This window comes from Aquarana catesbeiana, linkage group LG07 (assembly GCF_042186555.1).
Source record: "Aquarana catesbeiana isolate 2022-GZ linkage group LG07, ASM4218655v1, whole genome shotgun sequence".
Classification (NCBI taxonomy): domain Eukaryota; kingdom Metazoa; phylum Chordata; class Amphibia; order Anura; family Ranidae; genus Aquarana; species Aquarana catesbeiana.
In genome coordinates this window covers 325,468,100-325,486,294 of record NC_133330.1, presented here as the reverse complement: position 1 = coordinate 325,486,294, position 18,195 = coordinate 325,468,100, and the positions used below count along the sequence as shown (strand labels likewise).

The 18,195-nt window shown below is 43.1% G+C and overlaps 1 protein-coding gene across 3 annotated transcripts in view; it reads left to right on the top strand.

The window, feature by feature from the left end:
- Positions 1–16,061: 16,061 nt before the first annotated feature.
- Positions 16,062–18,195, top strand: part of LEPR (leptin receptor) — a 132,216-nt gene continuing 130,082 nt past the window's right edge. For 2 of the 3 annotated variants that reach the window (XM_073593792.1, XM_073593794.1), the window contains exon 1: positions 16,066–16,326. The gene's annotated coding sequence lies outside the window, so the exon portion shown is untranslated. Of the gene's footprint in view, positions 16,327–18,195 lie in introns of all 3 variants that reach the window. The other variant, XM_073593793.1, reaches the window with a different exon arrangement.

Genomic DNA, 18,195 nt, shown 5'->3' with positions numbered 1-18,195 from the left:
GATTTTATGTTGGAGACCAACACAAAATGGCACATAAGTGGAAGAAAAATGATAAATGGTTTTTATTTTTTTTTTTTACAAATAAACCTGTGAAAAGTGTGGCATGGATTTGTATTCAGCCCCCCTAAGTCAATACTTTGTAGAACCTCCTTTCGCTGCAATTACAGCTGCAAGTCTTTTTGGGGATGTCTCTACCAGCTTTGCACATCTAGAAAGTGACATTTTTGCCCGTTTTCCTTTGCAAAATATCTCAAGCTCAGTCAGATTGAATGGAGAGCTTCTCCGAACAGCAATTTTCAAGCCTTGCCACAGATTCTCAATTGGATTTAGGTCTGGACTTTGGCTGGGCCATTCTAACACATGAATGTGCTTTGATCTAAACCATTCCATTGTAGCTCTGGCTGTATGTTTAGGGTTGTTGTCCTGCTGGAAGGTGAACCTCCGCCCCAGTCTCAAGTCTTTTACAGAATCTTAACAGGTTTTCTTCTAAGATTGCCCTGTATTTGGCTCCATCCATCTTCCCATCAACTCTGACCAGCTTCCCTGTCCTTGCTGAAGAAAAGCATCCCCCACAACATGATGCTGCCACCACCATGTTTCACGGTGGGGATGGTGTGTTCAGGGTGATGTGCAGTGTTAGCTTTCTGCCACACATAGCGTTTTGCTTTTAGGCCAAAAAGTTCAATTTTGGTCTCATCTGACTGCAGCACCTTCTTCCACATGTTTGCTGTGTCCCCCACATGGCTTCTTGCAAACTGCATACGGGACTTCTTATGACTTTCTTTCAACAATGGTTTTCTTCTTGCCACTCTTCCATAAAGGTCAGATTTGTGGAGAACACGACTAATAGTTGTCCTGTGGACAGATTCTCCCACCTGAGCTGTGGATCTCTGCAGCTCCTCCAGAGTTACCATGGGCCTCTTGGCTGCTTCTCTGATTAATGCTCTGTCAGTTTAGGTGGACGGCCATGTCTTGGTAGGTTTGCAGTTGTGCCATACTCTTTCCATTTTTGGATGATGGATTGAACAGAGATGTTCAAAGCTTGAGATATTTTTTTTATAATAATTTAAAAAAAAAAAAAATTTTTATAATTTTTTTTATAATCTAACCCTGCTTTATACTTCTCCACAACTTTATCCCTGACCTGTCTGGTGGGTTCCTTGGCCTCCATAATGCTGTTTGTTCACTGAGGTTCTCTAACAAATCTCTGAGGGCTTCACAGAACAGCTGTATTTATACTGAGACAGGTGGATTCTATTTACTAATTAGGTGACTGCTGAAGGCAATTGGTTCCACTCAGAGGCGTAACTAGAACCTTCAGGGCCCCGGTGCAAGAAACCATGAAGGGCCCCCCTGACTCCCGGATGGGGTCCCTTGTCATGAGATGGGACCTGGGACCCATCCCCCGAAGCCCAGTGGCGGAGCCCTCAGGGTTCAGTCCCAAGTGTAACCTTTGTGACTCTGGTAGTCAGTAGTTTTTTATTATTATTATTTTATTTTTTTTACTGTTTATTTTATTTTACAATATTATTTTTTATTATTTTTTTTACATTTTGTTTAGGAGCCCCATTGGGGGGCTTTGGTAGGATATTAGGGGTCTAAACAGACCTCTGTTCTTCCACTGCTGAGCTCCCAATCTCCTTCTCTGCAACCTCAGCTGCACAGAATCTTCCCTTTCATTCACAAACTAAAGCATAGTTAAGATAGTTATGAATGAACAGAGTCAGTGATCGGTACAGATCTCTGACTCTGTCCATTCAGACAAGGAAGGGGCCGGTAAATTAAATATTTGCCAGCCCTTTCCCTGCTCTCCATCCTGACAAATCCCCCGGCAATACTGCAGGGGGGCAAGGACAGAGGTCAGGGGCCCAGGAGCAGCAGGGAGAAGCTGGATAGGAGGAACGGAGGGGGGAGGCGTATAGAGGAATCAATCTCTCCATTTTTCTACATGAGGAAAATGGAGGGGATCGGTTCCTCTATATGCCGCTCCTCCTATCCAGGTGTACATTGGAGCATGGGTCCCCGTAGAACATGAGCTCAGATCGCAACTGTGATCCCTGTAGTTACGCCCCTGGTGGCAGTGCTGTGTGGGGGATGGGACATAGCACTGTTAGGGTGGATGGGATCAGTGGCAATGCTGGTGATAATGCGATCAGTGGTAATGCTGGAGGGAAGGGGGATTGATTAGCGGCAGTGCTGGGAGGGAGGGGGTGGACTAATCACTGGCAGATGCTGGGGGGTGTAATTCGGCTCACTGGCAGATGCTGAAGGGGGGGTGGTTGGGATCACTGTCAGATGCTGAAGGGGGGGTGGTTGGGATCACTGTCAGATGCTGAAAGGGGGGGGGGTGGTTGGGATCACTGTCAGATGTTGAAGGGGGGGTGGTGGTTGGGATCACTGTCAGATGCTGAAAGGGGGGGGGGGTTGGGATCACTGTCAGATGCTGGGGGGGTGTTGGGATCACTGGCAGATGCTGGGGGGGTGGGATCACTGGCAGATGCTGGGGGGGTAGGGTGGGTGGGATCACTGGCAGATGCTGGGGGAGTGGGTGGGATAATCGGCAGATGCTGGGGGGGTGGGTGGGATCACTGGCAGATGCTGGGGGGTGTTGGGTGGGATCACTGGCAGATGCTGGGGGGGGATGGTGGGATCACTGGCAGATGCTGGGGGGGTAGTGGGATCACTGGCAGATGCTGGGTGGGTGGTGGGATCAATGGCATATGCTGGGGGGGGTGTTGGGATCACTGGCAGATGCTGGGGGGTGGTGGGATCACTGGCAGATGCTGGGGGTGGTGGGATCACTGGCAGATGCTGGGGGGGTGTTTTTGTTTTGATCACTGGCAGATGCTGGGGGGGTGTTGGGATCACTGGCAGATGCTGGGGGGAGGGGGGTGTTAGGATCACTGGCAGATGCTGGGGGGGTGTTGGGATCAATGGCAGATGCTGGGGGGATGGTGGGATCACTGGCAGATGCTGGGGGGGTTTGGGGATCACTGGCAGATCCTGGGGGGTGGTGGGATCACTGGTAGATGCTGGGGGGGGGGGGTTGGGATCACTGGCAGATGCTGGGGGGTGGTGGGATCACTGGCAGATGCTGGGGGGGGGGTGGGATCACTGGCAGATGCTGGGGGGGTGTTGGGATCACTGGCAGATGCTGGGGGGTGTTGGGATCACTGGCAGATGCTGGGGGGGGTTTGGGATCACTGGCAGATGCTGGGGGGTGTTGGGATCACTGGCAGATGCTGGGGGGGGTTTGGGATCACTGGCAGATGCTGGGGGGGGGGTGTTGGGATCACTGGCAGATGCTGGGGGGATGGGATCACTGGCAGATGCTGGGGGGGGGGGTTGGGATCACTGGCAGATGCTGGGGGGGTGGTGGGATCAGTGTGACAGTGGTGGTAGGATGGGAGCAGTGCCAGTGCTGTATGGGGGAAGTGGCAGTGTTGGAGGGTGATGGGATTAGTAGCAGCATTGGTGTGGGTTGTGATCTATGTTACTCACTTGCACTCATTCTGTATATGCTCTGGTGTTCTGCCGAGAAAGTTCCTCTTGGCGGATAAGGACCCCCCTCTACTGCGCAGGCGCTGCGCCTGCGCAGTAGGAGCCGGCAGAAATAGCTGAAGCGGAATAGTTGGAAATCAGCTGTACACGGCGCCTGTAAGAGTGCCGCTCGCCGCGCTTCGGGCACGGCCTCGCTGCGCTCTGCACTTTTTTATTCTCCCTCTAGGTCCACTTGGATGGTGGGGCTTGAACCTGGACCCAGGGCGCAGGCCCTGTGTACAGCTGATTGAAGATTTTCAGCTTCGGCTATCTTCGGTGGCTCCTAATAGTTCGTACTGTGCAAGCGCTGCGCCTGCGCAGTACAGGGGGGTCCTTATCCGCCGGGGGAACTTTCTCGGCAAGACACCGGCTCACACATGTCTCCAGGTCACTATGCCAAGATGGGGTTTCCTTAGGCGTCTGAGACCTCCCCTGGCTCCTCCCCCTTCACTCTACCTGACTGGTCGGCTGACAATAGTATATAGCTTCTGCCTCCCGATGGCTCTGGATGAGCGATCCGCTGTGCAGTTCCTGTAGCTGTGTTAATACTGTAAACAGTGCAGCTGCGAACTCCGTGGGCAGAGAGGCTGGGTGAGCGATCCGCTGTGCAGTGATAGTACACTCACCCATCATTGCCTCTGAGTAACTAGCAGAAGAACCTTCTGGCGGTGGGCCCCCCCATAGTGGCGTGATGACAGGGCCCAGTCGCAAGTGTGACTGGTGCGACCCTGGTAATTCCGCCACTGGTTCCACTAGATATTAGTTAGGGGAATCTGAGTAAAGGGGGCTGAATACAAATGCACTCCAGACTTTTCAGATATTTTGATGTACAAAAATTTGAAAACCATTCATCATTTTCTTTTCACTTCACAATTATCTGCCACTTTGTGTTGGTCTATCATATCAAATCCTAATAAAATACATTTATGTTTTTGGTTGTAACATGACAAAAATGTGGAAAATTTCAAGGGGTATGAATACTCTTTCAAGGCACTGTAGGTATGCCAGACACTAGGTATGTCCGACACTAGATCTGCCAATATCGTCTCTCAGCTATCTTCATTGCATATGTAGCGCTGGTAGATTTTCAATCTACCGCTTATAGGTAAATTTGGTGGGTTACCTGTTTCATACATAGTCAGATTTGCCTCTGTTCCAGTTTGGCTGTGTTGCATGTAGTTTCACACTGTGCCTGTGGGTGTCGTTGTCGCCATGGGTCGGTGTTGGAAAGGCAACACGTTAAAGCGTATGAGTGCTCGTCTGTCCCGGAGATAACTCGGTGGAGGTGGTCCTCCGAGTTGCATTCTGGGAGAGGGTATTTATGGGACAGATGTTTTAGGGTTCTTTTTGTTCCACCTGCTGGCCCTCCTGGCCGACAGGTATGTGTTAGGAGTACTACCGCGTGGTCCTCCGACCGGGAGGACCACGTTGCTGCAGCGTGTGGGTGGGCTCAGAAGCCTGTCTGGGGCCTACCACAGCGGCGAGGGAATGGTCCTGTGCTGTCTGTCCTACAGGAAGAAGCTGGACAACTGAGAAGATCCCAGGGGAGGACCCGCCATGGAAGGATCATGCAGAGTGCTGGTCTGGAGAGGGGCCTGGTGACGCATCCTAAAGCTAACCTACCGCATAGTACTGCCGGGTCGGCTTAAAGGTTCTAGTGCTGTGTTTGCTATCCATCGTAAACCATTACATCCTGTGGCAGAGGATCGTATGGGTTTCTGTTCCATTCAAGTCTGTGGCAGAGACTTTTGTTCGTGCTTCGTACTGGCTGCTAGGTTAGTGAGAGAAACCTATCCGGACGGGCAAGGATTCAACTCAAAAAGGAGAGTACATTCATCTACAAGATTCCAATTCCTAATACTACACTAAGAAAAGGTATTTGAACTTCCCTGCAACTCTTCTTCTACCTCTTTCCTGCTACTTCCTTCAGTTACTCTTTATTAAAGCATTGGAAAAGATACTCAAGTGTCCAGTGCCTACACTGTCTTGTATTAAGCTCAACGGGACCCTAGACCCGGTTCTGGTGAAATTGAGGTAACAAAGGTGACGGTAACAGCCCGCTTTAAACCAGCAGCTCCACCGTGAGTTATTGCTACACATACTATTGTATTGGTTAGAAAAGCATGGTGTGTTCCATTGAGAGATATAGCGGCAGGATCCTTGGTCCAACTTTGTTGCTTAAAACCACAATATGCATGCTCAGCTCACTGGCTTTGGGGACTCCTGTGGTGCTCTGGAAGATAATGAAAAATCCATGTAGGTACCTTTTATGTGTTGTTTTTATCTAAAATAATAGACAAATTATCATACATCTAATAGTACCAAGGACTAATTTCTCCACTAGGCCGAGCTTTTCTATGGTCTCTGGTACCCAAGAGCCCCACTAGACAGTAGGTATGCTAATATTGACTCTTAGCTAGGGCCCCTTCAGAACATACCAAGGCATGGTAAGGGTTCCAGAGCAGTGTTGGGAGACCACTGTGAGAAGGTGAGAGAAGAATTTATGTTGGAAGCGGCCAGTGGCATAATAACGGGACCAGGGTTACAACCTGGCAATTTAGGGTGTCCTGGAGCTGAAGGTATCTACCAGTGGGGTTTGCAATCTCTTTATTACAAGAGAACAAAAGATTGCGCCAAAAGGTGATTAGGGCCCCTCTATGTTTCTCAGGCGCCGAAGCTACATAAAATGTAGCAAAATGGGGAGACATGTATTTTCAAGGCAGAGGAGGAGAACCTGGTCTCTTGCTAGATTTTAGGTAGTGGAATACCTTCGCGCACTTCACCGGAGAATTTAACTCATGAACGTTGTGTGAGTAGAACTTCAGTGTGGAAAGAGCCATAACAAGGAGACGAAATTGAGCTGAGGTGGTAGAATCCAACAATGGAGGTGAAGGTCTTGCATCTGCAACCATAGGGGAGCGTGCAAATTTTTCTCTAATGCAGAAACAATAAACTGTGTGAATATATAAACTTCATTTTATGCAGCATGCAACAAAGGGATTGTATCTGCAAATTATTGTATGCCTGTAGGCACACCTGGCTCTGGTGAAGAATTGTTAATCCGAAACAGATTTTTTTCTGTTTGCCGATCTCTACTGCTCCAAGCGGTAATGTCTGGAGCCAGGGGTACAATGTTTGCTGAAACTATTGGCATTGTTATGATGTGCCATTCTATGGAAAAACTGTGCAGTGATTGGATTTTCCAACCACCATTGCTGGCCAAATACACCGCAGTTTTCAGGAGGTCTCACCCAGTATTCAGTCTAACCAAAAATCAAGGTGCCCTACAACCAACAGGGTCTATCAAGGATGAGCCAAGAGATCTGGCTAAATGTCCTCAAACTCTCAATTTCTCTGATTAAGCTGCTTGAAATAAAAAAGTTCTAGTCTGTTTCTTTTTTTGAAGATTTTTTTTTTAAGGGTGTATTTTTGTGTATTTAAAGTGGAATTAAACCTTTGCAAAAATGTTTTAACAATGGGCTCCCTGAAGCTTTTAGCCATATTGTGCTAGTAGGCTAAACACTTTAAGACAGACTTGCCTTGCAAGTGATACATATTATATAACTGAGCGTCTGTTTTTTTGCACAAAAAAGTGCACAGTAGCTAAAAAGATTTTCCATAACCCTCAGGAGCCATTTAAAGCCCACATGGACTTTCACTTTAATCAGCTAAATATATTCCAGATGCACCAATCAAAACGTGTGCAAAGTCTTAGACCCCTTTCACACTGAGGCGCCTCTCAGGCGCTTTCATGCTAAAAAAAAGCGCCTGAAAAGCTCACGAAAAACTATTTCAATTAAAATCAATAAATGCTTTTGTGCGCTGGCAGGGCAGTGAAAAAATGCCCCTCTCCATTGAAATTAATGGAAAGCCCTTCAAAAGCGCTTGAAAAGCTCTTCAAAATTTGAATGTATTTTGCTGATTTAGGTTACTTTCATTCTGGGGCGGGCAGGCGCCGGCGGTACAGCAGCACTATTTTTAGCGCTGCTTTGCCGTCGTTTTAGCGGCGCTATTCGCCCGGTAGCGGGGCGGTTTTAACCCCCGCTAGCGGCTGAAAAAGGTATAATTGCCAGTGGTTTTAACCCTTTTTCGGGGTTTGGCGGTTCTTCCCCATTGTTTTCAATGGGTAGGGGCACTTTAGGATCGGTGAATACACCACTCCTACAGCGCTGTAAAGATGCGGCTTGCAGGACTTTTTTGACCGTCCCGCAAGCATATCACTCCAGTGTGAAAGCCCTCGAGCTTTCACACTGGAGACACAGGAGAGGCTCTTTACAGGCGCTATGCAGGCGCTGTTTTTGGCGCTGTAGCGCCTGTAAAGCGCCTCAGTGTGAAAGTAGCCTTAAACTAAAATTTCAATTTGCCTTTAAGGCACATTGCACCCTTATGAAATAATTAAAACTACCTTCATTTTCCCTTTATTACTGACTGCATGGAGAAGAGGTTACGGCCTCCTAAAGTGAGCCAAATCTCCTGGCTGCAAAAAAATTCAGAGAAATGAAACATCCCCCATCCCTGGGTCTATCAACACCGCAACATGTTATAAAGTGTTGGTGGTAGGTTATATTGGATATTTTTGCAAGTTGGTTGAAATGATTCGGAATTCGGTTTAAAAATTGCCATGTGTGACCATGATAATAGTGCATGGAGTACAGCTATGATCTTGAGTTGTTCTTGAATGAATCATGTGACTGATGGACGTTTTTATCACATAGCTCCCTATTAAACAGCTCAGTGCTTTAATTGCATTGATTAAAGGGAGCCTGGAAGTTAATATTCCCGTAAGGTTGGGACATGCCTGGTGCGGGGGAACACGTCTGATGACGGAGAACGATGAGGAAAATCCTGAACAGCTGTATTGTACACCTTCCTCTGCGTTGACATCACACGGATCCATAGTAATAACTGCTAGGGGCAAGAGCACATTCTGCATAGTCAACATAGGCCCTAGCCTAAGGCAGCACAGCTACCAGGGGAGGCACACAGACACATACATAGCATGTTACTGCCAGTAACACATTCCCATCTATAGTAGAAGGTGCCATACTGCCTGAAGGGAAGCTGAATATATGCAGGTGGGGGGAGGGAGCATGGGCTGCTTTGCTCTGCACTGGTTCACTTTGAGGAAAGCTAATATTTTTCTTAGGACTTAATTTTTTAGAAATGTGTCTTCTTTCAACCTAACTATGTCACTTTTTAAATGTACCTGAAAATACAGTGTAGCTCAACCCAACAACAAAATTGTATCATGTTGCAGTTTACCATTCCTTATGCCGCCCATATATATGTATAGATTTTTGTTCAAAAATTTTAGATTTAAGAACATCAGTTCGACTTTCTGATCATTAGTGGGGTCGAAACGACCTTTATTTTTGGCCACAGTGATGAGAAAATTTCGAAGGAACAGAATGGAAAAAATTTTCTCGAGCGAATGAATTATCGTACAGTATACAGTATGTGGTTTTTGTCTGGGAATTACTTTCATTCTAAAATCGAATGTTAACAGCAAGTTACATTTGGCCAGTCTAGTGACCATTGTCCAGTCATTGAATGCACAACCCCAATTCCAAAAAAAGTTGGAACTGTAAAATCTACATACATTCAGAATACAATGATTTGCAAATCTCATAAACCTGTATTTTAATTCACAATAGAAAATAGAAAACATATCAAATGTTTAAGAAAATGGACCACTTTAGGAAAAAAATAAGGTCATTTTGAAATTGATGGCAGCAACATGTCTCAAAAAAGTTGGGGTGGGGCCATTTTAGCACAGTGTAGAATCCCCTCTTCTTTTACCAACACTCTGTAGACATCAGGGAACTGAGGAGACCAGTTGTTGGAGTTTTGGGAGAGGAATGTTTAATTTTTGCCTGATATAGGATTCTAAGTGCTCAATAGTCCTGGGTCTTGTTTGTTGTATTTACATTTCAAGATTTGCCAGATATTTTCAGTTGGTGAAAGGTCTGGACTGCAGGCAAGCCAATTAAGCACCTGGACTCTTCTATTATGAAGCAATGCTGTTGTCAAATGTTAATTCATCTGACTACAGAACAGTTTTCAAAAGACTATTTTAAATGAACTTTGACCCAGAGAAGACAGTAGTGTTTCTGGATCATGTTCAGATATTCAGATATGGCTTCTTCTCTGCATGATAGAGCTTTACCTTGTATTTTTGGATAACACGGCAAACTGTGTTCACGGACAGTGATTTTTGAATGTATTCCTGAGCCCATACAATGATGTCCATCATAGAATCATGCCTGTATTTAATGCAGTGCCATCTGAGGACCAGAAGATCACCGGCATCCAATATTGCTCTTCAGCCTTGTCCCTTGTCCCACAGAGATTTGTCCAGATTCTTGGAATCTTTTGATGATACTATGTACTGTAGATGAGGATATATTTTATATATATTTTATATTTTATATATGTTAGCAATTTTACCTTGAGGAACATTATTCTGTAATTGTTCAACAATTTTTAGATGCAGCTTTTCACAGAGTGGTGGCCCATCTTTACTCCTGAGACATGCTGACTCTCCAAGATGCCCTTTTTTTACCCAGTCATGTTACTGACTTGTTGCCAATTAACCTAATTAGCTGTAAAATGTTCTTCCAGCTCTTTCTTGTTAGTACCACTTATTTGCCAGCCTTTTGTTGCCCTGTGTTAACTTTTTTGAGACATGTTGCTGCCATCAATTTCAAAATTGCTTTATTTTTTTTTTAATGGTACATTTTCTCAGTTTAAACATTTGATATGTTTTCTATTTTCTATTGTAAATAAAATATGGGGTTATGAGATTTGCAAATCATTGCATTCTTTTGTTACGTAGATTTTACACAGCGTCCCAACTTTTTTGGAAATGGGGTTGTAAATACAAGTGAAGTTGGTTGAGATAGGTAGTTATAACTTTGTCATAACGTATCACAGAGCAAGTTGTGCGTAGAAGAAAGGAAGCAGGAAGGTAAGGTTATAGTGAACGAGGAGAAAGGAGGTAGAGAAAAGAAGAAAAGTGGGTACACTGGGGAAAGAGGGCCCAGGCCAAGAGGGGTGGGGTGGCAATGGGGTGTAAGGGGCTGGGGAGCTAGGAGTTGTGGGTATTGTCTGTCTGGAATATATCCATGTGAGGGCAAGGGGGGGTGGGATAGCAATAGGGTGTAAGGGGGTGGGGGCTAGGGAGGGTTGTGGGCATTGTCTGTCTGGTCAGATATTAATGCAAAGCCTGACTAGTCTTCAGGGCCATTCAAGTCTATCAGGTGGAATTGGAATCCTGTGACTCTTGCTAAATAATCCAAGTAGTTCATGTGTGAGTGTATTCATCTCACCTGTCCTCTTCTTGTGCTGAGAGAAGTTTCATGTGTGATATCATTAAGTTCTGCAACACATTCACCCATAACTGTTGTGAGTGCCAGTGGTGTTGGATCACCAATCTGGCCACATCAAAAAAATGCATAAGATGACTTTTTTGGTATTTTTGATCCTGGTAGAAGAGAAAGCAGGACAATTTGGGGATTGTTAGGTACTGGTTAGACCACTGGATGATGTGGGACATGGTACCTGGATGATGAAGGCATCTCCAAAGAGGTTGGCGAGGAAAGGTTAGATTTGGTGGAGAATAGGGAGACCTATACCATCGAGTGGGAATTCTAAAACTAGTCTCTTGGGTTTTAATTAGCGATGCACCGATATCGGTATTGATGCCGATACTAAGCATTTGAACGAGTACTTGTAGCCTTGCTTTGTGCACTGATCCAAATCATTTGGTGGAGGGGGGATTATGGTGTTGGGTTGTTTTTCAGGGGTTCGGCCCTTAGTTCCAGTGAAGGGAATTCTTAAGGCCTCAGCATACCAAGACTTTTTGGACAATTTCATGCTCCTAACTTTGTGGGAACAGTTTGGGGATGGCCCCTTCCTGTTCCAACATGACTGGGCACCAGTGCACAAAGCAAGGTCCATAAAGACATGGATGAGCGAGTTTGGGGTGGAGGAACTTGACTGGCCTGCACAGAGTCCTAACCTCAACCCGATAGAACACCTTTGGGATGAATTAGAGCAGAAACTGCGAGCCAGGCCTTCAACAAATGCGCTTCTGGAAGAATGGCCAAACATTCTCATAGACACACTCCTAAACCTTGTGGACAGCCTTCCCAGAAGAGTTAAAGCTGTTATAGCTGCAAAGGGTGGGCCAACTCAATATTGAACCCTACGGACTAAGACTGAGTTGCCATTAAAGTTCATGTGTGTGTACTGGCAGCCGTTCCAATACTTTTGACAATATAGTGTATATTGGGCTAAAAATGCTGGAACACACTCAAAAACAGCTCATTTATTTTTTTTTAATGTATGGCTTAAAGTAGAAGAGAATAAGATCTGAAATGTGAATAGGCACAACTACAAACAATGGGATTCTGCATGTTGAGAGTGGTCAGCCTTAGGGAAACTTACTACAAAATTTTCAGGTACGAATTAGGGCTAATGTGTCAGTGTAAAGTTGGAATGTTGCTGTCTGATCACAGGCAAAGAGGAGACTGAGAAAATGCTTCCTACTGCCTGCAGCAGACTGATGACATAATCTCAGCCAAAGCAGACATAATAATAGTGGAAAGAAGGTGGATTTTTTTTTAAGGTGATACTGTTGCTGTATATTGTGACACATCAGGAATTTATTCATACAGACTTGTAAATTTATTGAAAGGGCCCCTTCCATAAGATGATTTAGACTAAGGTATATATAGACGAAAATGTAAAGGAATTGGGCGGTAAGTGGTGGTTCTCTGATAATATAGCACACACATACTGTACATTGGTTAAACATTTTTTAGTATATTTATTCAGATGTAGAAAAGACATACATACATACATATATCAAAAAGAAGGTACACCTTTTCTCCTCCCTTTTTTCCCTCTCCCCCCCGTTTTTTTTTCTCCCTCAAGTGTCTCCACTTTTAAGGGATAGTGAGCTATATGTGGATTATGTATTTTGTTTATTTCTTCTATGTTTATTTATATCCAATACAGGTGTTGAGCCAGATGCTATGGAATAAAGCCCTGAAGAAGCGGCTCTCTAGGCCGTGAAACATGTTGGCAATCTTCATATGAACACCCTTTAAAGGCATGTTGTATATTATGTACTTGTTTTATATATTTGCGGGCTTCTTTTTGATATTTGTATGTATGTCTTTTTCTACATCTAAATAAATACAAAAAATGTTTTAACCAATACATGTGTATGCTACATTATCAGGGAACCACCACTTAACGCCCAATTCCTTTACATTTTTCCTCTCTATATACCTAATGTTTAGGGGTGGTGCTCTCTAACAATTTTTTAAACTGTCTTAGCTATGGGCCTTTTACTATATATTCACAATACTTGATTCTTCATGATTTAGACTAAGCTGGTCACATTCACATATGTACCTTAAAAAATCTTCTCTAATTGTAAGGGCCCTTCAGGGGCCCTATGTACCCTCTTGTCTTGAAATGTACTGTCTCCTTTTATGTGGTAAAGTACTGCGCAAACTGTTGGTGCTATATGAATCCTGAATAATAATAACAATAACAATTAATAATAATACTAATAAATACTACTACTACTACAACTACTACTACTACTACTACTACTACTACTACTATATACTACTACCACTAATAATAATAAAAATAATAATTATAAATACTGTAGTACTGCGCTTGTGAAAGATTATAGTGTGAAAAAAGCAGCACCACAAATGTGAAATATTACCACAAAAACATGAAACAAAATAAAAGTGTGTTGCGCTACAGTACCCCAGAGGAAGTCCTTTTGTTGACGAAACCGGTCAGGCTGAGCTGTTTGTTCCTGCTATCGTGCATTTTTACATGTTTGGATGGTCTGTGGCGCCTTCTTACCATGCAGTGCTGTTTTTGCTATGGATACGTGTAAGTGCAATACTTTGTATTGCACTTACAATACATACAACACTATCTAGCGTTTTATGTTTTATTTGGATCTGGCTGCACGATTGTTGTTTGGGTGGAGTCCCCTAGATACTCTGAAACTAATTCTGACATGGTTCCTTTATACATCCCCTACTGATGACCTCTACTGGAATATATACATCAAGCCCAGTGGCGGCCGGTGGTAATTTTCTTTGGGGGGGTGGCAAACAGTATCACCCCCCCCCCCCCCACGGTCCGTCAGTCCCCAGGTTGGTCGCTCGGCAGTCAGGACTGGTGCACTTACCCCATCTATTCGGAGCTTCTCCCGGGCTCTCGGTGGCTCTCCCGTTCCCCTGCTCTCCACGGGCGACAGCTCTGGCTTTCGTTTCCTCCCTCCTTCAAAGCGGCTAATTGGGAGTCTTCTCTTTTCGGCCAGTCAGAAAACAGGTCTCACACCTGCTTCTGATTGGCCTGATTGAGGATCAGTATTACAACAGGGAATATTCATTCGCTGTTGTAACACCTGGGTGGGCTCATGGCGCAATGTCCTGCACCACGATCCCACAAATGTTGAAGCCTATTAGAGCCTATGGCTCTAATCAGGTGCTTCAGAAAAACACCCCCACCACTGTAATTCAAGCACCCGGCGTCCTGAAAGTGGCCGGACGCCTTAATAGGGGGTGGCAGCGGCGGCCGTGGACAGATCCATGCTATGCATGGATCTATCCATTAGTCATATAGGGGGCGGCGGCATTTGTGATATAGAGGGGGCGGCGCCGGAGCGCCCCTAATGGACGGGCCGCCACTGCTCAAGCCTGTTTGACCCTTTGTAATAAAGGGCCCAGGCTCTCTGATAAGAGTCCATCTTATTGTGGTGGTGGTGGCGTGTTCGTGGCGTGTTTGCCATTTTGACCATTATGAGAGACTGATACTTTTTTTGGACTATTCATTTGTATTTTTTTCAATATTTTTGAATATCAAACACTGTAGCGCAACACACTTTTATTTTGTTTAATAATTATAAACAATAATAATAAAATACTACTAATAAAAATCATCATTATCATAATCATATATAACAGCAATACATAATAATAACATAGCTCCCAACTGTCCCTGATTTCGAGGGACTGTCCCTGATTTGGAGCAATGTCCCTCATTCCTCCTCATTTGTCCCTCATTTTGGTCTGATCTATATAGTTGTATATAAAATTAACGTTTTATCTTTCGAAAAGTGTTTCCCAGTGCTAAACCTTTCATCCAAATTCTAAATTGCTGCATTTGTAAATTCCAAAAGCCAATATAAGGGAATAGTAGTGGTAAAAAAAAAAAAAGCACTTGTGGATTTAATTCACTTTTTTTTGGTTAATTCTCCTTTAAGGGGGTGTGGCAGGGGGTGTGTCCTATGCCTACATACATTTGCTAGTAGGTGTCCCTCATTCCCATTTTAAAATGTTGGGAGGTATGTAATATTAATAATAATAATCTACTACTACTACTACTAATAATAATCATCTACTACTACTACTACTACTACTACTAATAATAATAATCTACAACTAGCAAAATTCCAAAATCCAATATAAAGGAATAGTAGTGGTAAAAAAAAAGCACTTGTGGATTTAATTAACCTTTTTTTTTTTGGTTAATTCTTTTTAAGGGGGCGTGGCAGGGGGGGGCATGTCTTATGCCTACATACATTTGCTAGTAGGTGTCCCTCATTCCCATTTTAAAATGTTGGGAGGTATGTAATATTAATAAAAATAATCTACTACTACTACTAATAATAATAATCTACTACTCCTACTACTACTACTAATAATAATAATAATAATCTACTACTACTACTGCTACTACTACTACTAATAATAATTTACTACTAATAATTATCTACTACTACTACTACTACTAATAATAATAATAATCTACAACTAGCAAAATTCCAAAAGCCAATATAAAGGAATAGTAGTGGTAAAAAAAAAGCACTTTTGGATTTAATTAACCTTTTTTTTTTGGTTAATTCTCTTTAAGGGGGCGTGGCAGGGGGGGCATGTCTTATGCCTACATACATTTGCTAGTAGGTGTCCCTCATTCCCATTTTAAAATTTTGGGAGGTATGTAATAATAATAATAATAATCTACTACTAATAATAATAATCTACTACTACTACTGCTACTGCTACTACTACTAATAATAATAATCTACTACTACTACTACTACTAATAATAATAATAATAATAATCTACTACTACTACTACTAATAATCTACTAATGCTACTACTACTACTACTACTACTACTACTACTACTAATAATAATCTACTACTACTAATAATAATAATCTACTGCTACTACTACTACTACTACTACTACTACTACTAATAATAATAATAATAATAATAATAATAAAAATGTAAAAATAATAATAGCTGTAAAAAAAAACATTCTAGTCTCCCTAGACGTCTAAAGTTGTATGTGCTGCACATAGGGAAACCATAGGATGTCAGCTGGATTGGCACGCTACACGCTGACAGTAATTATGCTGCTCAGATTAGCGTTGTGTGCGTCCCCTGTGATGGAAGTGATTGAAGGATTCGGGAAGATACAGATGTCTCTGGTGCCTTCAGTTGCATCGTCCATTGCCTTGCAATGTTCAGTGCTGTGATTCAGCTCTGCAGCCTCCTATGTCAGTCTATGTTACCCTCCCCTGTGTTTGTGAGTGGGAGCTGGCAATGGCTGCAAGGGGGTGTAACATCCCCACACACACATACACACACATACACATCAGGATCAGCAGCTGCACAGACTCGCCAAACACTCAGCAACTACTCTGCAGGCTCAACCCGGACTGCAGGCAAATAGGTAAGTGCCTAATTTCCCTATCTCTGCATTCATGGTCACTCCAGCATCTTCCCTTGTCACTTTGTATATATTGATCTTTAATTTTTCTTACAAAAACTCATTTAAAAAAAAAAAATTGCTTTCAAACTGTGAACTACTTGCATATGTATAGCCGAACATTTTTTATTATTTTTATTATACAGGATTTATATAGCGCCAAGAGTTTGTGCGACGCTTTACAAAATAACATCTGTCAGTAAATTCATTGATTATCTTTAAAATTGAGGAGGAGAGACTATTCTTTATTCTGATGGTGTAACGCCTCATTAATTTTGCCCTGAAGTTATATTGCGTATTTATTTTTTTTTAAATTTTCAACTTGTATTTATTGACAGTGCCTAGCCTTTGCGTATATTTAAAAATCAATTTTCTGTAAAATATGCTGATTGGACTATGTAGGTAGAGTGGCTTGTGTTGTAGAAATGGCTTCGCTGAAGGGAATAGTGAAAAGGGCAGTTTGGAGTTTTTAATATAGCACCAACCTATAGCAGAGCGCAGTAGTCTCGGTTCCCAAAGAAGATGATATCCGTACCAAAACCATTCTCCCTTTTTAGATAGACGAGAATTTAATTACCATTTTGGCTTTGGGTGCTTTTATTATAGCACCAACCTATACCAGAGGGCATAGATCATTTGTATCAGTCTCCGATCCTAAAGGAGCTAATGATTGTACCAAAGCCGCTCACCCTCCTAGGGGCAGTTTATTAGGAAGGTAATTAACTTACCACTTTGGATGCCTTTAATATAGCACCAACCTACACCAGAGCGCATAGATCATTTTGTATCAGTCTCTGTTCCTAAAGGAGCTAATGATTGTACCAAAGCCACCCAACCTCTTAGGGGCAGTTTAGGAGGAAGGTAGTTAAATTACCACTTTGGATGCCTTTAATATAGCACCAACCTATACCAAAGCACATAGATCGTTTGCATTTGTCTTTGTCTCCAAAGTAGCTAATGATTGTACTAAAGCCACCCACCCTTCTAGGGATAGCTAAGACAGAATAATGAATTGCCATTTTAAACATTTTAAATGTAGCACCAACCTATACCAGAGTACATAGATTATTTGCAGTGGTCTCTGTTCACCAAAAGAAATAATGACCCTACTAAAGCTACTCACCCTTCTAGGGGCAGTTTAGATTTTTCATTTACCTTTATGATTTTACCCACCCATGTAGAGAAGATATTGCTGGCCACTGAACCCAGAACCCCAACGCTACAAGCAAAGAAGTGCTAACCACCATACTGTATGACTTTAACTTGCTATAGGCTCAGCTCAGAAAGCTAACACACCAGGATACTTATTTAAAAAAAAATAAAAATTTATATATATATACACACACACACACACAAGCTTTGTGATTTGAGCATTATGTCTTTATGAACTTCATTTTGCTTTTGCACTGCTTTGATAACAAGCTCACAAACTGTAAAATTTATCCTGCCGAATTACTTTATTTTTACGGCTAAAGTTCTTACGGTGCACTTTTTAAACATTGGAGCATACTTTATTTTGCTGTTACTTACTCAACCTAATGGTTTGCTGATTCTAAAATGTGTATATTGGATGGATATAAGTAACTAATAATTGTAATCTTCTTATCATATACTACTATTTTATATATATATATATATATACTAGTGTTTCTCAACCAAGGTGCCATTTGCTTCCCCCCGGGTGCTGCAAGGATGAGACTTGTGTAAAGAGTAAGAGTAAGTGGGAGCGCTGATGTAATGGGATGACCTCTGATGTGAAGGGGGGGGCTCTGATGTGAAGGTGGGACCGCTTTTGTGATGGGGGACCTCTGGTCTGGTGGGGGACCTTTGAAT